This window comes from Eulemur rufifrons, chromosome 1 (assembly GCF_041146395.1).
Source record: "Eulemur rufifrons isolate Redbay chromosome 1, OSU_ERuf_1, whole genome shotgun sequence".
NCBI classification, from domain to species: Eukaryota; Metazoa; Chordata; class Mammalia; order Primates; family Lemuridae; genus Eulemur; species Eulemur rufifrons.
Window position 1 is genome coordinate 52635920 of NC_090983.1, and position 22482 is coordinate 52658401.

Consider the following 22482-nt stretch of genomic DNA (forward strand, 5'->3'; position numbering starts at 1 on the left):
TGTGCCCTTTGGCCTCAGTTTCCTCATCTGTAAATTGAGGGTGCTCCCTCTGCTCTCCTTTGGCTCACTCTGTGGCTCTCCTAGGCCTGAGAAACGTTTTCTGGCAGCAAAGACAGGCTGCCCAGAGCTGCCTTCTCAGGCAGCCAGTGAGTACATTCTTTCCTGTGCCCGCATATGGAAGCAATTTCTAGATTATCCCAGGCACTTGTGCTGCTGAGCTCACCCGAAACGGAGGAGCTGGGTGGTGGTAGGAGGAAAAAGGGGAAAAAACCTGCGTGCGTTTCCTTCTGTTTTCCTACCACGATGACTTTCATATCTGGAACCCCTCCTGCGATTTGCTATGTCAGGATCAGGATCGTGCCCCAGGGGTTTAGGATATTTCACAGAAAAATCCTGATTAAAACAAAATGAATGTCCTGCTAACTGCTTCTCCCCTGAGGCCAAAGGAAGCTTTAAGGCTGGAAGTGGGGCATGAGTTCCTGAGTTTTGTTCCCACATTTATTGTAATCTCTCTCTGGTTTGGTAAAATGAAGAGTATTAATGGCTGGCTTCAGAGCTTTGTGTAAAGTTGAATTGTGGGAAACGTCAGCCAAGAGCTTTGGAGGGGAGAATGTTTTATTAGTTCCTTCTCTGCTGAGGGAACTCTTTACTAACCTTCCTCCTCTGCACCCTTGGGGATTTTGGTAGTGGTTGCCTGGTAAGGCTTAGGAACTGGAGGCACCGTTTATTCCTAAATGCAGGTCGGGACAGTGACTTTTTCTAGGGCACAACATTGCCCTCAAAGCCTCAGCTGTGGCCCTGGTACCCATTAATGGTCCTGCAGACCTTATTTCCTCCCACCCTCCCTCCATTCCTGACCTTAATTCTTGGGAAAGGAGATTACTGAAAAGGACATATTTATAGGGAAATATTTTTTGTTCCTCTTTCAGTCAGTTCCTAACTTCTCTACTGCTTACTCCCCCACTAACGTTAACATTTAAAAATTAATTTTGTAAAGCAGATTTTTCCTAGAAATGAAATCTGAGTAATTAGGGATCTATAAATGTTTTACCGACACTTGTTAAAGATGTTGCATTAATGTTCTCATAAAGACCCAGGGTATCCCTTCCAATTACTTTCTGGAAAAACCTCTCAAAATCAAGACAGTAGGCTGATGGATGCCAAAAACCTCTCAGCAGGGACCCCGTTCTTTCTTTGTTTCGTTCCTAGGTCTTCAGTGCAGAGCCTCTGGTCCAAGCAGCCTGCATTGCCTTTCGAGAGCATGTTTGCGACTCTGGTTTGCTTCATCTGAGGTTGCTGCCGTGCAGGGCTGGAAATCAAATGTGACATGAAGATAGAAACTCTTATTGGAACCTCACGTGTCTGGTTGCCCTATTTCAGGACACTCAGATTAGCTCTGCTTGGCTTCAAGTAGTTGTAACTCTATACATAGATTTCTCCCAATCTATAAAAGCATAATCAGAAGTGTATTTTAAGCCCCATCTTTGTAGAGCTCTGTGTTAGATTCTCTTCAGTGCTAATCAAAGAACGTCCAGCCGACCCGCTTTTCCCTCATCTAGAGGCTGAGAGTCTGAAGCCCTAATCCAGAGAAGAGATACGGATTCAGGCCTCTTCCTGCCACTGAGGTGTGGCGTATAGGCGGATCCCCACGACCTCGGGTTCAGCCAAGCGCAGACTGATGATGCAGTTAGGCGAAGACGGTTGCCTCTATACTCAATGTGCAGATAACAACTGTTTACATAGCAGTTACGTTGTGTTAGGTATTATAGGTAATCTAGAGATGATTTAAAGTGTGTGGAAGGCTGTGTATAGGTTATATGCAAATACTATGCCATTTTATATCAGGGACTTGAGCATCTGTGGGTTTTGGAATCCTTAGGAGCCCTGGCACCAGTCCCCTTCCTACACCAAGGGGTGACTGTCTTAACTTGGGGTGAGCGTAGGTGCTCTGCGGCCAGGGTGATACAGCTCCCTGCTCTCCTGAGAAGATGAAGGAAGATTACTTCATCTGTTCTTTCCTTGCAGAGATTTTCCTCCTCTCCAGGGCAAGAGTCATGTCCTGCCTCTGGTCTTTAAGGCAGCCACACCCCCCCAGACCACGCACCCACTGACCTGTGAAGTTGACTCAGCTCTCACAGGCGGTCACCCTTGTGCCTCCTCATGCTTCTGCAACCTGTTTTTGCTTCATCTATTCATTCAACAAACTTTTTAAAGGGCTCACTGTCAAGGCTTGCTTAAGGCAAGGTCCCTGACTCCATGAAGTTTATGTTTTACAGGGGAGAAATGGACAGTGAGCAAGCAAACAAATGCTTACTCGGGTAAATTAGTGATAGGGGCTGTGAAAAAAGCTGACAGGCTGATGGGGTGAAGAATGATGGGGGTGTGCTCGAGGTAGAGCTGTCAAGGGGAAGGACGTGCCTTGAGAGTTGAGCTGAGTAACGAGAGGCCAGACCCGGGCTGTCTAGGGGAGAACGCATGCCAAGTGCAAGGGCTCTGAGGAGAGAACAGGCTGGACAAATCCCAGAAAAAGAAAGAGGAGAAGCGAGGCTTTGGGGCGAGGGGTGGGGGCCAAGCCAGAGGTGTAGGCAAGGGCAGGGGCCCTCTAAGAACTTTAATGTAGTAGGGTTGTGGCCAGTGGGGTGAGATAATCTGATTTATGTCTCAATAAAGTCCCTCTTGCCTCAGTCCTGTCTCCGCCCTGCTCTGAGCTCATGGCCTGCTTGCTCGGTCAGGTTGTCCCCAGCTCTGCCTGCCACGCTCTGGTCCTCCCCTTCCAGCTGCCCTAGTTCAGGTCACTTCTGCAGTCCCGGCACCAATCGATCAGCCATGCCTTGGGCTGCAGAGGGCGGGTGGATCAGTCAGCAAGAGCTGGACTGCAGCACAAGGCAGGACAGCGAGTGAGGTGCCTCCTAGGCTCTGAGACTCTGGACAGGCCCCCAGCCGCTCTGGACTTCAGTTGCAGCCTCCGTTCAGGTGTTTTCCAGCTCTAAGCTTCAGTGATTCTGTGGCATGATCATAACAATAATATTTGTCAAGCACTTGTTCCATCCCGGCCTTTGCATGTATTGCACGCAGTCCTCTTGACACACTGTGAGAGTGGCACTGCTATTATCCCATTTTAGAGTGGAGGAGACCGAGGCACAGAGAGCTTAAGCAACTCTCGAGTTGGCAGCTAGCATGTGGTTGAGCCAGGATTCAAAGCAGACAGTCTGATTCTGTCCACCCCATACTCTCACTCACCCCACTCTACTGTCATCCGTGCAGCGGGAATAGCTTTCGAGTGCATCCCCTGACAGTCCTGAACTAGGTCCCTTTTCCAGATTGCTCAGCCAGCCTGCAGCCCTCCCCAGGGACTTTAGACTCTCCCTGCTGACACACTGTGAGCAGTGAGCAGACAGGGTGGGATGGTTTCCCACGCAGATGGGACACGTTCACCATTAGGATGGCATCTCCAACATCAGCTGAGCCAATGCTCACTGCTCCCCGGGGGAACCCAACAATCCTGTTCTGGTCCAGTTGTAAAAACCTCCACTCTGGGAACAGTCCCTGCCTGCCGAGTAACAGTCAGTAGTAATAGTAGTAGCAAGGGTTTATGGAGCACTGACTACGTACCTGGCTCTCTCTTTATTATTATTTTATAGATGAAGAAACTGAAGCACAAAAACTTAAGCAAACTGCTTATGGTCACAGAGCTAGTAAATGGCAGTACCAGGGTTTGGACCCAGGCAGTCTCGCTCTGGAGACCGTTTAGAGTACACTTCTTTATGTTAAAGAAAAATTCCAGCCCCTATGCTTTCCACATGGTGGTCCATGTTCTAATCCTGGTAAACAGAGTGGTCTAATTTTATTAACATAGGACAGACCTATAAATATTTGAAGACAGTTATCACATCTCTCCTGGTTCCAAACTACCTGATCCCGCTCTCAGGGAACAGCTCTACTCTGGATCTCTCTTCCTCCCAGAAAAACACAAAGAGTACTTTATACCTTACCATCCCCATCCAGGTATTTGTGAGAACACTGTTAGTAATTATGCTGGGACAACAAACATGAATGGGGACCATCCTGGGCAATCCAGGATGTGGTTCACCCTACCCTGGGGCCAGGGTAGAAATGCACCACTTGGAATCATTCTGAAGACTGGGTTCGAGTGGACTGTGGGAAAGCTGAGCTCACTCTGCACAGACACATTATGGATGGGAAATCATTGGGGTTGGGAGTCTGCCGTTAGTCAGACTTAGTACAGAGGACAAGCGCTGGGTGTGTGGTCGGGTCCCACATTACCAATGTGATGTTGGGCGAGTCGCCTCCCACCTGAGTTCTCAGTTTCCTCATCTGCAAAGTAGTGTTGACAATCTGGAAATCCCTTCCAGTTCCCAAACTCTGATCCTCTGTCAGCCTTCCCTGCACAAGCAGCGATCTCCATTCTCACCTGGAAGCCACCAGCATGGAACTGGGAGTTTCTAATCCGTTTTCTTTCAGCTCAGTAGCTCTTCTACCATTACTTGCCAAACCCTAGAGGTAGATTTTTAGAGTGCCAGCAAGGCCCCCCTATCTAGCATGCTTTTGGGATGTCAGTAAAATTGTCCCAGGCACCAACAGAATTATGTCCTTTCAAGATGTCACTTGCCTGCCTTCATCATTCATCCACCCACCCAACAATTATTAAATATCTTCTACATAAAATCATGTAACAAGACTCAAGCTAGTGGCTGGCATGTAAAGGGAATGTGTCTGTCTCCGCTATAGACAAAGCACAGTGCCTCCTTCGTTTTTGTGTGTCTGAGATTATTGGGGTGACCCAGATAATCTCCCAGGTTCCTTCTGTTGCAAAAACCCACTGCTGCTATGCCAGCCTTTTCTCTTCCCTAAAAGGTGAGAATTGAGTGCTTGGCTCCCTTTCCCTGCCTGTGTATTCTGTCCTCTCCCCACTGCCCAATGTCTCCACCAGAAGTTACTCTGCAGAAGAAAAGTTAGAGAATAAGTTTTCCATTCTCTGGAATTTCTAGGTCCCAGGGAACAGCCAAGGTGGCATCTATTCAAAGAACACCCTTATTTAGGGAGAAAAAAAAGAATGGGAAATAGTTCTCATTTTTAAAGTCTAGCTTTTGCTCAGCCGTGTTTAGAAGGCATTCATGCTCAGTCTCAGTAACAGACAGGACATCGACATTTATACTGAAGGTCCTGTTTCTCTCACTTAGTGTCCGGAGCTTTGCAAACACTGGAAATTGAACCTTCCTTTTCTAAACATGCAACAGTCAAGCTGCTAGCTCTTTCCCAAATCCACTTCTTTACTTTAAATCTCCATCACATAAAATTTATTAATTGGAGGTAGTTTTAAGAGACATATTATATTCCAAAAAATACACTGATACTTTTACATATAAGAGATCATTCAGAAAATTCAAAGCGTTAGTCCAATATAAACTGTTAGAAAATATTCTTCGCATTTTGATTTTCGATTTTTTATAAAAGACAGATACTTTGCTTAGGCTATAGTTTTTATATAACAATCCTTTTTCTTTCTGAAAGAACAGCAGTTATTAGAAGTAGCAATCCCAAATTCCACCAAGCCAGTATAAATTTAGCACTCTTTCTCTTCATTCTGCAGATGTGCATGCTAATGTCAATGTCTACTATTTGGGGTTTTAAAAATAGTCTAGCTATATTCTGGATTATGTAACAATGTATATCAGCAGTCTCTATGGGGTATCTATCTATCCAGAGTGTGTGTGTGTTTTTATGTGTAGTAACTGATTGGATACCTGGGTTAAAGGCATTGGGTAATGCTCAATCTCACTCAGTCTCGCTAACAAACAGGACATCAACATTTATACTGAAGGTCCTGTTTCTCTCACTTAGTGTCTGTAGCTTTGCAACTTTCTTTCCATAGGACTTCCTTCCATGAAGTCTGGGCCTGGCTTATGCACCCCTCCTGAAGTGCTCCCTAAATAAAAAAAGGCATTTTATTTTTACTAGTCAACAAGTCTTTAAGCTATGTGCATAAAAGTTGGCCATTCTGTTCTTTGGATGATGATGGATTTTTCACACTGAACTGAACATTTGGCGCCCCGTTCAGCTACGCCAGGAGACCCAGCCTCCTGAGCAGGGCAGCGCCTCTGCCCTCATCCACAGCTGTAAGTCTGCACTACTGGTGCGTGAGAGGAAGTGAACCGCAGGGATGGTTGGTCACGGGATTTTTAAGGGTTTCCATTCATGTGTTAATGTTCACATCCCATCCTTGGTTGGATTCCTTAACTTTAATGTCTGGAATCTCTTCTTTAAAAAAAGAGTAGGAAAATCTTCTCATTGGAAAATGTCTTCAAACCAAAGAAAATGACAGAGGAAAAATGTGATGTATTATAAATGGAAGCCGGTGGATGAGTTCCTCTATTTCCTTTTAGTTCTGTTGCTATTTTCTTGGACCTGCTATTTCTTGGAAATGTTTCTTGGAAACATTTTGTCTTTACATGAAATTTTTTATGAGAAGTAATTCTTTATTCCCTTTTATTCATATGTTTAGTTTATTACCATTACATAATCCTGTGTAACAAACCACCGCAGAATTTAGTGGCTTACAATATCAATCATTTTACTTGCTCATAATTCTACAGTCTGGGCTGGGCTCAGCTGGGCCTGCTGTTCTTGCCTGTGGTCAGTCTTTTGGTGGGTTAGCCGGGGCAGGATTCGGCTGGGAAGCAGGGATGGCTGGGCTTCTCTCTCCATGTCCAGGCAGGACCTCTCCCCCTTCAAGTGGCTGCTGCATGTGGTCTTCCATGTGGTCTCTTCAGGGTCTCAGCAGTGTCACTGGACTTCTTACATAGTGGCTGGGATCACAAAAGCAGCAGTAGCAGGGTGTCACTTCTGCAGCATTCTATTGGTTAAGGCAAGTCATAGGTATAGCTCAAATTCAAGGGGAGGAGACTGCATAAGATGTGGATACCAGAAGGCATGCTTCATTGGAGGCCACCAGTGGAACAGATCACCACTCAGTCGTTCTTCAGTCAGCTGACACTGAGTGCATGTGCCAGGCACTGAGCATGCAGTGTGAACAAGCAAAGCATGGTCCCTGCCCTCATGGAGCTCACAGTCTGTGGGGAGCACCACTGAGTAATCAGGAAAGTACTGTGCAGCATGGTGAGTGCTGGGATGGGAGGACTACCGGTATCCAGGGAACACGTTAGAAGGGGTGTATGACTCAGGCCCAGACTTCATGGAAGGAAGTCCTGTGGAGATGGGTGAAGAAAGTTGCTGGCAGAAGAACAGCATGCTCTCAGGCCAAGAGGCAAGAAAGAACATGGACCTGAAAGAAGTTTTGTGTGGCTAGAGAGTAAATTGTAGGGAGTGGGGCTGTGTGGGTGTGCTTGGTTGGGGGAGAGGGGTTGTCCCAGCTAGGTTGTGCAAAACAAAAGACAGGGGCAGGGGCCTCCTCACATGTTAAGAGTCTGGTATGCCATGTTAGGAACATTAGACTTGATCCCCATCGTGATGGGAAAAGGATTTTAAGCAGCTCTGCCTTTCAGAGAGGTCCCACTGGCTGCAGCAGACTGAGAACGGAATAGGGAACCCTGGGAGTGGGGCAGGATTGGACCCCACGGGCGTGGGCTGGATGTCCCAAGGAGAGCCAGCTCGGACATACCAACTTGAAGCCTTTGAGTGCGGTAGTCCGCTGCAAACCTTTTTCACACTAATACGTCGTAAGCTTCTGAAGTGCTGCTTAACTTCTGCTTAGCTTGCACACTTCCCCCACACACTTTGTTCCTGCTTCTGCCCTGCCCTCCCACAGGGAAGAGGAGAATGACCAAGCATGAGGCGAGAGTATCCAAAGCCGTGAATCAGAGACCCTGGCGATGGAGAGTTCGTGACTGGGGTTGCTGGGTTGCAGAGAGCGGCTCGGGTCACAGTGTTGAGAAGTGCAAAAGTGAGAAAATCTGGGGAGAAATTGGAAGATAGGAAGAGGGAAAAAAAGCCAGTTAGAAGAGAGATAAGAATGGACTGAAGATATAATAAAGACAAAGAAAATGAGTCATCTGAGGAGAGAAAGGAGCAGTACAGAAAAGGCAAAGAGAAAGAGATGGTAACATAAGCTATGACCCGTGTCATGAACAACTCCAGAATCTTTTGTGCCTCCTTTTTACGTTTGCATTCTAAAAATTAGAAAAGCAAAATGAGCCTTTTTTCTGAAGGCCTCGTAAGTAGAAACATAAGCTTTCTTGTTATATAAAAAAGGAAATGAGCAATTAATACACTGAGATAAACTCTTGTCCTTTTGTGGAAGAAAAGGACCTCTAAGAAAAGAAAGGGACATACAAACAGTTAAAATGGATTAGAAAGAAACTGAGTAGAATACTTTGTTGTCTATTCCCAAGTGATCTGACAGAGAAATATCTGTAGCCTCAGAGAACGGAGAGAGAGCATGTCCCCATTATCAATTTTTAATAAACATAAATGGTATAATAAATTATGCATGGAGGAATGATATAAAGCATTAAACAATGAAGGATAAATAATTTAAGTGATTAAAAACTGCCTCTGTCATATGTTTGATGTATGAGAACTCTATTTGAATTTTCAAAGAAATAGAGGAGGATTTTTAAAGGGGACTTTTTCAAAACAGATTTGCTAAAGGGAGAATCATATGGTGGTCTGCTGAGAGAGGTTGCTGAGCACAGAAGTGCCTGACTTCCATGGTCCCTGGCCTGTGTTTTCCCTGATAAACATGTGCGTGGCACCTTGCTGGTCGGTGGTATTCTGTCAGGTGATCAGTGGTGAGACAGTGCCCATCTTCTAAAGACTGAGGCTCAAGTTCTCTTGTCATGTGTCCAGAGAACTTTGTCAGGGGTCAGAAGTACTGTGAACTCTGTTTCTTATATAGTCTTAGACTTCCAGGATTCCTAGGTAAGAGATGCCATCCCTGCATATTCACTGCCTCAGATAAACTTCCACTTCTGTGTCCAAATTAGATTAGCTGGATGGGTTACACACAAAGTGTCAGTAAAAGCGTGACCCCTTCTCACTGGCCACTCACCTTAAGGAAGCCACATTCATCAAAAGCACCATATTATAACACGCAGTGGTTAAGAGCATAGGCGTTGGGGTCAGACATATCTAGGTGTGAACCCAACCTCTGCCACTTAGCGATGTGACCTTTATCAGGTTGATTTAACCTCCCCGAAGCTCAGTTTCCTTATTCGTAAAATGGGTCCAGGATTACGCATCCCAACAGACAAATGTCAATTGTTTAGCTCAGTTCCCGCACGTAGTAAGCTCTCATTAAATGTTCATTATTAGCTACAGAATTGTATATTGAATGTTTATTTTCTAGTCTTTATAGAAGAATACAAAATAGACTAACAGAACCAGGGCAAAACCCCATAAGTCTAGGAAATACCCACGGATCAAGCTGTGGTTCAAAGACCAGCTTTGGAAAATGAAGTGTTTTCATAAAAAACTGAAGTCAAACACCTTAAGGCAAAAGCTTATGCTGCGCAGTGAGGCCCAGAGCCCCATGTTCCCGCTGGCTACCTCAGCCTGCTCGCACCCTCCACCTGCCCGGTTCCGGTGAGGGCTTCAGTCTGCCCCTCAAGCTGAGTAGTTCATTGCATAAAATTAAATCATTTTCCCCTACGTTTCCTAGTTCCTTAAATGCTTTAACTTCACTTGGGGCATCTGATAGCTATATGGGCTTAATGGAGATGGGAAAAATCATTTTTTGCCCAACTGAATAGTTTTGGTAAAATTAAAGGGCCAAAGATGACAGCAGATTTTCCACCAGTTGTTTCCATTGTTATCGTTCCAAATTATCATTTACCTAACACCCTTGTAGGCATTATACTGCCCTGGGACTATGACCTCTCTCAGTTCAGAAGCTGTTTATGTATAACTATAATAGCAGCCATTTTGTGGTTGATATTCTATAAGCATACATGCTTATCAATAAAATTTCAAGTTCAAAAGGTCAGTGCCTCATACAACAGGAAACTGAAGACTCACTGTAGGTGTTTTAAAACCTTACTGTAAATACATTGACCCGCCTTCCAGTGAGAAGTGAGTTTATGTCCCTTTCACTTGAATCTGGTAGGGAAGAGGGTTGTGACTACTTTGACCAATGGAGTATTGCAGTAGTGACCCAGGGTGACTTCCAAGGCTGGGACATAAAAGGCCATATTTCTGCCTTGTTCCCTGGAGCCATCATGTTAGAAGTCCAACTACACGCCAGAAAGGCCCCATGTAAGTGCTCTGGTCGACAGTCTTGGCTGAGCCTGTCGTTTTTCCTTCCCAGCCCTGTGCCAGACATATACATGAAGAAGCCCTCTGGAAGATGGATTCTCCAGTCCCAGTATTCTAGCCCCCCGTGTGTCACGTGATCCCAGCTAAGATCACAGATATATGGGACAGGGAATAGCTGCCTCCACTGTGCTGTTCCTGAATTCCTCACCCTCAGAATCCACGAGGATGATGAAATGGTGGTGGTTTTATGCAGCTACCTTTTAGGGTCATTTGTTATGCAGCAATAGGTAACTGGAACACTCACCCAACAAAGTTGCTGGGCTTGATAGCTTAGGTAGTTACCATATAACACATAATGTGTTTGTAAGATCTTGATGGTAAAAACCATCTGGTTCCATCAAAGTGTGCTATATTGCTGCTAGTTTTCTTCTGTTCAAGATAAACATGAGAGAGTTAGCTAATCGGTTAACAGATATTTATTGAAATATCTGCAAGCTCTTCTGCAGTTTTCTTGCTTGTTTTTCATTTATCTGTAACTCAGTGTCATCACTTCTAAAGTAGAAACAACTTTCCTCAGTGGTGAATTAGACAATGCATAAAAAATCATTTTGGGTTTTCTTTTTTAAAAAAAAAGATAATACTGTTGATGCACATAAACACTTAAAGGAATAATTTAGGTTCATGGATAATACTAGTAGTATGTGCTATTAAGTGCATTTGCAAAGTAATCTGAGCACATACAGGAAGATGAAGCTCTTAGGGCCTGAGGTAGCTGGTGCTTTAGGGTAAGCTGACCTGTAATTGAGTCAGTACTTCCGTTTGGAATCTATTGAGTGGTCTCATTTATGAAGAGACAATTGAGTCAGAAGTTTGAAAGGGCATGGCAGGTCACAGGGCAGATCTCTTCTGCGAGGCTGGTTGGAGAAATCTTTTTTTCTTTCCATTCACTGGCTTTTCAGCCCAATAAGCAGTGCAGAAAGCCAGCTCCCTGTGGGCCACAAGTCACTTCCTAGATCAGGGATAGCAAATCCACAGCACATGTGATGCCAGTCACTAGGGCTGGCTCTGTACATGTAAGTTACCCACGGTGCTGGTCTCATCCAGGCTCACACACAGGTCCTCGTGGCCGGCACCCGCGTGGGAATGCCTCCCTGCCCATCCTTGTGGAGAGGGCCCATGGGCACGTCCAACTGGGACAAAGGGCCCTCACATAGATATGAAGAAATATAGACTGGATGGTTTCTGCTTGTCAGAGACTTTTTATCTCGTTTGGATACCTGTCTCTGTGTTAAAAAAAAATCTTGTCAGGAGGTATACTGTTAGGTTTAATACTAAAAGGTTTAATACTGAACACTACGGAGAGTTCATAGTTTTTGAGAAGAACAGTCAGGATGGCCTTAAAATTCAGTGAAAGCAGAAAGTCTAGGAAACACTTCCATATACAGGAGCCTGTAAAAGGTGGGACAAGGGAAGTTTATATCCTAGGGTCTGTCTCAAGAACTATAAATTACTAAACAGATTAATTTAGATTTTGAATCAGCATTTTTTTACTTTGAAGCTCTTATACTTTGTACATACACAGAGTGGGCCGTTTATAAACCTGGTGAACGAGACTGTGGATTTGAGAATGACTGTGGAGTTGAGGCTCTGTTGCTGGGAGGCAGTAATTTTTCATATATTCAGAAAACACCCGCCAGGTGCCAAACCCTTTCCTCCCAGAAGGAGACAGACACGTGAAGGCGGATGTATGTACAGTAGACTGTGCAGCATCGGTGGAATAGGTCACGGCTCTTCTCGGGAGGGTCCAGACCCCCAGACTCCCCAACTTGGCATGAGGAGAACTGGCACACGGTGGGCCTGCCCAGCGGGAAGGGTGGTTTATGACTTAACGTTAAAGTCACTGCAGCAGCAGAGTTTCTGAGCTGTCACTATCAGGACTGGAGGAACCAAGTAGAGACAAAGACGCCCTGGTCTAGTGCAGTTCAGTGAAGTTAAGATTTACAGGTGTGGGTGAGGTAGAAAGTACATCTATTCAGAATTACTCCCCCCACTTTTTTTTTTTTTTTTTTTTTTTTTGAGACAGGCTCTCTCTGTGTCACCCAGGCTGGAGTGCAATGGCATGATCATAGCTCACTGCAGCCTCAAACTCCTGGGCTCAAGTGATCCTCCTGTCTCAGCTTCCCTAGTAGCTAGGACTGTAGGTGCACACCACCACTTCTGGCTAATTTTTCTATTTCTTTGTGGAGACAGGGTCTCGCCAACTCAGGCTGGTCTCAAACTCCTGACCTTAAGCACTGCTCCAGCCTCTGCCTCCCAAAGTGTTGGGATTACAGGCGTGAGCCACTGCTCTCGGCCAAAAATTACTCTTGATCACTGCTTCCTTGGTTGACCCTACAGATTGTTTTGTATTCTTTTATGTGTTGGTCAGACAAGTGTGTCCCTGAGAGAAGACATGGGAGAGGCTCAGAAAAACAAAAAATTTTTTGTTTGTTTTGAGATAGGGTCTCACTGTGACACACAGGCTGGAGTGCAGTGGCACAATCATAGCTCACTGTAACCTCAAACTCCTGGGCTCAAGCGATCCTCCTGCCTTCAGTCTCCCGAGTAGCTAGGACTACAGGCCACGTACCACCATGCTCCATTAATTTTTCTATTTTTTGTAGAGGCTGGGTCACTCTTGCTCAGGTTGGTCTTGCACTCCTGGCCTCCAGCATCCTCCCACCTCAGACTCCCCAAGTGCTAGGATTACAGGCGTGAGCCACTGCACCTGGCCAGTAAAACAAAGTTTTTTATGCTCTTAGATACAGGAGGCACAGCACACAGAGGGCCACATGGGAACAACACCAGAGTGGTCAGGAGGCTTGGAGACAGGAGTGAGGGGAATATTTAGGCCAGAGTTTTGCTGTTGTTGTTTTGTAGAGATGGGCTCTTACTTGGTCACTCAGGGCTGGAGTGCAGTGGCAGGATCGTGGCTCTCCTCAGCTCCAGTGATCCTCCTGCCCCAACCTCCTGAGTAGCTGGGATTGCAGGTGCACCCATGCTTGGCTTAGGCCAGAACTTTAATTGGGGTTTCTGTGGGACAGGCAAGGCAGGGCAGAGTAAAAACAGTTTAGAATTGGCTAGTTTGAATATTTTCAGCAGGCTCTAAACTAGAGGGGTGATCACTGGTTGCCTGGTACCTGGCCCTGGGATAACCAAGGCAGAGGAATATTGCCTCTTGGGTTGTATGGGCCAGATAGAGGAGGGATGGCCCTGGATTGGTTGGTTTGTGTGTCAAAGGCATGCTCCTGGCTATCTCTTAAGAATTGGCTAGCCCTGGGAGAGGCAATCTCTCCCCAGCCAGGAAGGTTTTTTAAAGATGTCAAAACATCATAATACACAGGAAATACTTGTGTGTGCGTGCGTGTGTGTGTGTGTGTGTGTGTGTGTAATACACAGTTGAAACAGCTAGCTGCCATGAATGGGCTCTGGCATGTAAAAAATATGTATTTTTAAAGACTGGAGTCGCACCCAGTGTGGCATGATGGTGGCAACACTGAGAGCTGTGAAGAGGAAACTGCAGATTCGTGTCTCTCATCTCAGCATACTCTGGGGGTGCACTCACTTGAGGAGTGGTGGGTGAAACGGCCATCACTGTTTAAACTATTTTCTCTCTCTTTCTCCCTCGAGCATGAAAAGTTGGATTTATGTAAGTTAAATGTGCTTGTTATATGCAAATTGCACAAATGAGGAAAGTAATCCCAAGGTGCGTCAGTCTATGGGTTGGTTGGGGGTTCCTGGATTTTTTGTTCGTTTAGAATTTGGATAGTCCAAGGCAGTTTCTCATTAATGACAACCCAGGGTGGTGGTGGTGTTGCTTTGCTTAGTTTTTTCATTTTTGTGACCTTAAAACCTTATCTTTAATCAGGCTAGATGCATGTTTTTTTGAAGCTGAATTCATGCATCTAGTTGTACATTCTGTAGCACACTGGACTTTGTCACCCCCGGAGGGTTTCACACCTATAAAATCTAGTTACTAGGAATCTCAGCATGCTTTGATGAATATTACAGTTCATGGTGGTAATTTTCCAATAATACAGGAAGTAGAGTTTATAAAACAGAAACCATAATCAACGTGTAATATTCCATTACCTCCTACTCTGCCTCCACTTCCATTAGTGTTCTTAATGCTCCATAGTGCCGCTACGGGTAAAATAGTTTATACAAAATGTTCAGGAGACGTATTTCAGTAAACACACTTATGTTATTGGGCACAGAGATCACTGGTCATTTTGTATATAAATTTGTCCTTGGAAGTTAATTGGTGGATACTATGTTGCTGTCAGTATGACGAGTGTCTTCTTCAGAGGAGTGCAGCAGTCATTTAGTAAACAGCACCTTGTTCTGTTTTAGGCACCACCTGGAGCACTAGTTTTATTTCTAGAAGTTGATTGAAGGCAAAGAAGATAATAGATGTCGATATACAAAATGTGGTGCTTCCCATTCATTAAGACTGTCACTGATTAATAAAATCTTGGGAGATGTTTCTGTTTTGTAAGTCTACTTCCTTCACAGAATCATGTAATTCAGCCTGTCTGCGGCCACTTCAAAATCCAGAAAAAATCTGATAAACACATGTGGTTGAGTTTGATGTTGTTCGGCTGCATATGACCACACTCTAATTGTAATCTTACTAACTCCTGAGACCCCCACATGGTCTAGATTCTGCCTAGAGTCTCATTCAAAGAAAACACCTTCCAATACCAGAAACCTTGAAGAATAGCATATCTCTTGAATCTAATTAATAAAATCTTTCAATTTATTAAATAGATTAAAAACCTTTAGTCTAGATTTTTCTAAAAGGCATGGCTTAAGGGTTTTGTACTTCACACCATACAAACAGCTTCTCCAAAATTCTGTGTAGCCACTTGTTCCTCTACCTATACTCATGGCTTCTGCTAAACTTCTTGTTCTCTTCTCACATACCTAGTTTCTCACTAGTCATGAAGCTTTCCTCATTGTTTTATTATGGACATATAACTCACATACCATTTTCCTCCTTATTTCTGACCAGACATAGGTACTTCTCATTCTTCCAAACTTAGGAACATAGGTGTTTCCCACCTCCAGGCTCAAAAGTACCCTTTATGGATTTCCTGGCTGGGCTGTGCCTTTCTGGGATGACCTGTAGCTCTTTTCCCCCAGTTCTCAAAATGCTTCATTTCCTGCATGCCGGCCACCTTCAGAAATGAAATTCTTTGCTTGACGCTGATTGCTTTTCTTGTGAGAAATTCTAATATAGAATTTCCTAAGAATAACATTTTTCACCTACTAACGGTAACAGTAACCACCATTTATGCACTGGACTGGCTAAGCTCTTTGAATGCAGCACATTAAATATACATTTAATAATACTAAAATTATCCCCATGCGACAGATGAGAAAACTGTGACCCCCCCCCCCAATAAAATAATTCATTGCAGCTAGTAAGTAATGGATCTGGTGTTTGGACCCAGGCAGTTTGATTTCAGAATCCTTCCTTTTAGGAGTGATACGAACTAACTTGTTTACCAATTCTGCCCTATTTTGTATGCTCTTAAATATAGAAGAGAGTGATGGATGCCCCTGGGTAGGAAGAATGTACAAATAGATAATTAATTAGCTGTCCTTTTCATCCCATATGTGTCCTTTTGGTTACATATATGTGTTAAGAAAACAGATCCCTTAGTGCTACCCTGGATGGAAAAAAAAAAAAAAAAAGAAAGAAAGAAAACAAATTCTGAATCAGAGCCACAAATTTGCACATGGAGGTGCATCTTACCATTCATGATGGCTCCCAGCACCCTTGGCACAGTGTTGAATTGTTTTCATTACCTGTATTAGTCTCTTCTTTATTCAGCCTAAAAGAAAGGAGCAGCAAATGTATGAGGGTGTCCTGGTCCTTAGGACTGTCTTTCTGCCATCTCTAAAGTTCTGTATTTATGAAGCTTTTAAAACTCATCGTGGATGAATGGGGAGGTTTTCCTATGTGTCCCTAGCTAGTCTTTTTATGAACAAAGAAATTTGCCATTTCCTTCCAATGATCAGCAACAAAGATGAATGAGGGGCCTGGTCATTTGGAATTCAACTGCATGATATTGGAAAGGGCCAGTTTGGTTGTTGGCATCAAGCCCCCTGCGTGGTATGCCGAAGAAGAATGACACCACTGAGTAGGGCTCTAGCTTTGAGGACAGCTGGTCAAAGGGCTTGATAATTTTGGCTAAATTACATTACAATGGCATAGACAATGCACCAGTGTAGTGTACCAGCAAGAGGACTTTCATGACCTTCCAGCCTTCGTTGGCCGTTCCAAGGGCTCAGATAGATGGTGTCTTTCTGCATGATTGGTAATGAGGAAAGTCTTTGCATGACATAATGCTCCCCAAATTTCCCGGGGTCAGTTTGGAAACAATTGCCCTGGGTTCTGGCTGGACTGCTTGACCTACGTATGAAACACTGACCACCAAGGGCAGATCTCACTACAGTTCCCCCTTGTACAACCCACATGTGGTGTGCATGGGTCTAAGTTTCTCTCAGAGGCAGAACAACGAGGAGGCAGTTTTGGTGTGTACCGGAAATGACACTGGACTTGTAGTCAGAAACCTCAGTGCAAATTCCAATGCTATCACTTACTTACTTGTTTGAACAAATCCCTTCGACTCTTAGAACCGTAGTTTCCGCATGTTTAATGTAAGAATAATTGAAAATAATATTTAACTCAAAGTGTTTATGTGGCTAAATTAATTTTTTAAAATATGTTAAAACAGAAACACTCTTTTATGGTATTTTACCAGTTTTTCCTTGTGGTCCACACTAGGATTTCAGTCGAGTAAATAGAGTTATTGACAAGTCTTTAAATAGTTGCTCCACTTTTATCCCTATTCCTTCTTCCCTCCACCCCAGGATTCTCTGTGAAAAATCAAATATGGAATTGTAATGTTAACCTTCATTCAAACACATAAACATGTCAAAAACAGAATTTCCCCCATCCCCTCTGCAGTGATATCAAAGCTTTAAAAAAAACAATGGAAACCACTTCATTTCTAGAAAAGAAGAAAAAAGGTTGCAGACTCTTGTTTATTACTGTGCTTCTTAAGTAGACACTAGGAAACTCAGATTTCTAGCCCCTTAGCAGGTCTAGCAACATTATTTTCTCAATCAAGTTCCTCAGCTCTTTAGAGGGTATGTTTACATTCCTGTGACCTTACTTAAATCTAGAACAGATTCTTCAGTTGATGGTAACTTCTCGTGACTAGAAGTGAGGAGGCAGATAAATATACCCTGACAGCCTCCCTTCTATGGATACTTCTACAGATTTCCAAAGTGCCTATATGTCTCAGAGCCCAGAATTTGCAGAAACATTCCCAGCATGGTTTCATATGAATTTTAGGATTTTTTTTTTTCTATTTCTGTGAAGAATGTCATTGATATTTTGATAGGCATTCCATTAAATCTGTAGATTGCTTTGGGTAGAATGGCCATTTTAACAATATTAATTCTTCCAGTCCATGAACACAGGATATTTTTCCATTTATTTGTGTCCTCTCAATTTCTTTCGTCAAAGTTTTATAGTTTTAATGTAGAGATCTTTCCTCCTTGTTTATTCCTAGGTATCTTTTTTTGTAGTTACTGTAAATGAAATTGTCTTCTTGATTCCTTTTTCGAATAGTTTGCTATTGGCGTATAGAAATGTTACTGATTTTTGTATGTTGACTTTGTATCCTGTAACTTTACTGAATTTGTTAGTTCTAACAGTTTTTGGTGGAGTCCAAAGGAAATGAAGTCCATATGTCAAAGGGATATCTGCCCTCCCGTGTTTATTGCAGTGGTGTCACCATAGCTCACGGCAACTTCAAACTCCTGGGCTCAAGTGGTCCTCTTGCCTCAGCCTCCTGAGTGCTAGGATTACAGGTGTGAGCCACCGTGCCTGGCTAAGACACGATACTAGATAAACATTTTGATTCCAGGAATGTTAAAATATGAAGGAAAAAAACCACTACCAACACAAACACACATCTTGGACTTAAGGAAATGCAGAATTTCACTCAACTGGTTTTTGCTGTTTGCTGCTGATAGGCTAGGGAGGGCTAATTTTATGAAAGCAATTAAACAAACTTTTAAAATTAATATACTTGGGCATAATTAATGAAAATTGAAGGCAAATAGAAGTTTCCTTAGGCCCATAGATTAATTTTCTTTTATTCTCTTTTCAAAACAAAAACAAATTCTTGACAGTTGGGGAAGTACTATACATGGTTAGCACAGAGCATCTTATAGTGCTGGAAATTAAGGAAGTACTCAAAAACAAAAAATAAAAAACATTGCTACAGGTGTATCAAAGGAGCACAGAAACCAATTGAAAGAGTGCCCAGTGGCCAAAGCTAGAACAATTTGAGCAAGAAATTAAAGTAGTATTGAATTAAAATACAAAGCATAAAATAAATATCTATGCAGCCTACTGATATAAATGATTGAATAAATTACTAAATATGTAGAAGAGACATCTGCCATGCAGCAGTATTCCAAATAATTTATATAGATACTCTATTCTCAAGGACTTCCTTCCAGAAAGTATGTAGTACAGGAATGTGGGGCGGAGGGGGAGCAACGTTACAGTGGAGAAACCTGGCAAACACTACTCAGCCAGGTGACAAGGCCAACATCAACAGCATTAAATCATGTTGAGAGAAGTATGTATGCTTGATGTGATGTGATCAGAATGCCACTTTACCCGTGTGGTCCTCTTCCAAATAACCCATAACCCCAGTCTTAAAAAAAGAAGAACATCAGACAAATCCCATCTGTGGCACGTTCTACAAAATACCTGACCAGTACCCCTCAAAACTGTCATGGTCATCAAAAGCAAGGAAAGTCCAGGAAACTGTCACAGCCAAGTGGAGCCTAAGACGATGTGATGACTAAATGTAATGTGGTGTCCTGGACCACATCCTGGAACAGAAAAAGTAGATTATGTAAAAACTAAGGAAACATAAATAAACCATGGATGTCAGTTAATAATCATGCAGCCATAGTGGTTTATTAATTGTTACTTATGTATCATACTAAATGTAAGAAGGTAATCATAGGCAAGATTGGGTGTAGAATACATGTAGAAAATCTTCCATTTTTCTGTAAATCTGTAACTGTTCTGAAAAATGAAGTCAGTTTAAATACCTAAACAGAAAAAATAAAATTCATGGACAGAAAGCCAGGTTAGGGATTTTAAAGGAAAATTATAAAGCATTTTGTTAAGACCTTTCAAAATTTCACACAGATCACAGCTTAAGCAGAACATATGTAACTGTTTAGTTGAAAAATGGAACTGGCAGCTTAACCCAGAATGTGACACTTCTAAATACATTCAAATTGAGTCATTATTATTTTTCATCTATGTAGTATTTTGTTTTTCCAAAATTCTTTGCAATTTCTGACTCCAAGATGGCAAGGTTTTACCGTTATTTTAAAGCTAATGCCATGTCTGTAGTTTGGACAGCCGTCTTGACTCAATTGTCTAATCTAAATGTACAGTTCAATCCGGAAACCAGCCATCAGCTGTCAGAATGGTGAAACAGTTATACCTATTTTTCAAAGCCGGAGATTCAATCATGCAGTGAGACTTCAGAGTTTCACTGTTGTCCACAGTTCTGCCTCTCAGGACTCGTCCCTGACTTGGTATTCTCACATGGAAAGCTTTGTCAGGGAATTATAGGGTAATATTTTCAAGTCTTGGAACTTGTCTACAGTTACCGTTCTAAAACACAAAAAAATCCCTTTAAAAGCATTTTTTAAAAGGAATTATGCAAAGGCTGCCAAACAGAAAGAACTTTGGGGTTTTTGCACTGAGTCGAGTTGTACAAATTGCAGAATATTCCCCTTGGTCCAGGACATCATTTTATTCCCACCCCTCACTTCCTATATCCACAAATTCCAGTTTGTTTGGACCCTCCTGATAGCCAGGGGGATTATAAAAGGAAAGAGGAAGGCACTGACTGCTGGAACAAGCAAGCTAGAAATGGTGCCCTTGGATTTCTTGCTCTCTCCCAGCCTCCCCCCGTCCAGGACAGAGGGGGACACAGCCGGTCACTCTCCCTGGTGCTTTTGCCAGGCCAGCATCGGAGGCCCCCAAGGCCAGGGCTCACATGCGGCCAGGAACCCACCACCTTCCTGCAGGAAGACGATCAGCCTTTTCAGGGGAAACCAAAAGGCTGGCATATTTTGAAAACCGGCAGGGGAAATGTCTGCCGGTTATTTAGCCCTGGGAGTCTGAGAATACGATGGCTTTGTTTTCTGAACCAAGAATTAGGGCATACCGTCTGACAGCATGACCGTATAGACTGCATGTGAACTTAAGACAGCCCCCGGAAATTCAGGGTGAGTGGTCATGGTCGCTGCACGATCCGGAAACATAAGCCAAGACATGGGTTGTGCTGCTTTGATGGTGGTGCCCTCCACAGAGGTGCATGGGGACCTCCTGGGTGCAGCGCCATTGAGGGCCCTTCCTCAGCAGTCTGGAGGGCGGCAGCAGCATGGGGTTGACCTGATGACAGGAGAGCCCCAGGCTGCTGAACCCCAAGTCTAGGATGAGCAACCCTGGGGCTCAAAACTTGTCTCTCCTGTTCCCCCTCTCTTTCCTTGTGGAGTCAAAAGTGCCCAGAGCCCAGACATTACTCCCCCTGGCTTATCTCCTCTTTACCTGTGTCCTAGGAACACCCAAAACAAGTTCGGGGACCCCTGCAGGGAGACAACCATTTCTGTAGACACAGGGTTACCCGTGTGTGAAGCAAGCAGCAAAAGATCTTATCACATGCCTCTGACCGGTTAGAGAGGAGAGGCGAGTCAAAGAAGGTGCAGTGAGGAAGTATAATGTCACATGCAACAGTTACAGGAAGCTGGCTAGAAGACAGCAGGGGAACTTGAGAACTTGGTCGTTTTCTGCCGATTAGAACAACACAGGTTAGTGCTTTTTCCCCCCTGAGAAACCTTTCATAGCCACTCTAAAACACCTGATTTTCTTTCCTTGAACTGTCTTTTACTATTTCTCTAACGTGAAGAACTTGTTTTGGCTCTGAATGGAAGAGCCAGCCCATAGCTGGTAACTGCACATTGTTAGAGGAACAAACATTGAGCCATTATGGTGAAAATGAAATTCTCAGAATCTCTTGCTTCCTTGTTTAGAACTTCTGTGCCTCTGAAGAAACAAACTTCAGATGTGCACTAGATAACTTATTTCATGGACTTCAGCTAGGCCTCTTGTCATTTTTACCTATTAGCATAAATCTGAAATGGTACAGATTGGCTTGCGTTTGCAGACATGTGGGGCGTTCAAAGGGTGTTAGAAAATACAGAAATATTATGCGTAAAAACATCCTGCAAGGCTGTATGCAAAAGTTCGTTGTTTTTATCTACTTTTCATCTTGTAAAACACATCTTTTGGCTTGTATTTTATGTTAAAATAATTTCTCATGTTGTTACAAATTCTTAAGTTTCCTTTATATTTTTGGCTCTCTTCCTTCCCTTTTTCCCCCCTTCCTTCTCTTACTAACATAAAATGGGAGTGGAGTTGGAGAGGCAGGGGCAGCTTGAATATACTCTGCCTGCACTGGAGTTTAAGAACCGCACACAGCCTGAACAGGCCATGAGGTTTGCCTGTCACTAGAGCTTTCTGTCCCCAGCCTACCGCTTCCTGTAGAAAGGAAGATTTGAAGAGTCTACAAAAGAGCCAGAAAGTTGGTTAGAGGTTGGAAATAAGAGCCCAGAAACACGTAAAGGAACCAAGATTATTCCTCCTATGGCCAATGAGGGACAGTTTAATAAAGAACTTCAAGTCATTAAAAGGCTTTTACACAATGACCTGCCTCATTCAGATCTATGTATGCAAAAGGAAAATGTCTCAAATCTGAATTAGAAGAAGGAAGTTACTACATTATTGAACTGCTGTGCTCTTGAACATGTTAGCCATGAGCTTTTACTGGATGTTTTGGAAACATACTAGATTGCTTCTTTGGCTGTGTTAACATGTTAATTGAGGCAGGGAGGATAATGAGAGGAGACCAGGATTAGGATCTTCCTGTGTCATCTCTTCATCACAACCCTCTGGTCTCTAAATGTGTCTGTACCAAAAAACAACGAAGGGTTGAGGGGTTAGCGGACTCACGTGTTGTTTATATCCTAATAATACCAAGTAACCAGAACAGTGATGAAAGAGAAAAATCATTGTTGATTTCCATTCTCAGA

The 22482-nt window shown here is 43.5% G+C and overlaps 1 protein-coding gene across 1 annotated transcript in view; it reads left to right on the forward strand.

The window, feature by feature from the left end:
• WIPF1 (WAS/WASL interacting protein family member 1) overlaps positions 1-22482 on the forward strand; it is a 108271-nt gene that overhangs the window by 19287 nt on the left and 66502 nt on the right. The gene's annotated exons all lie outside the window — the stretch shown is intronic.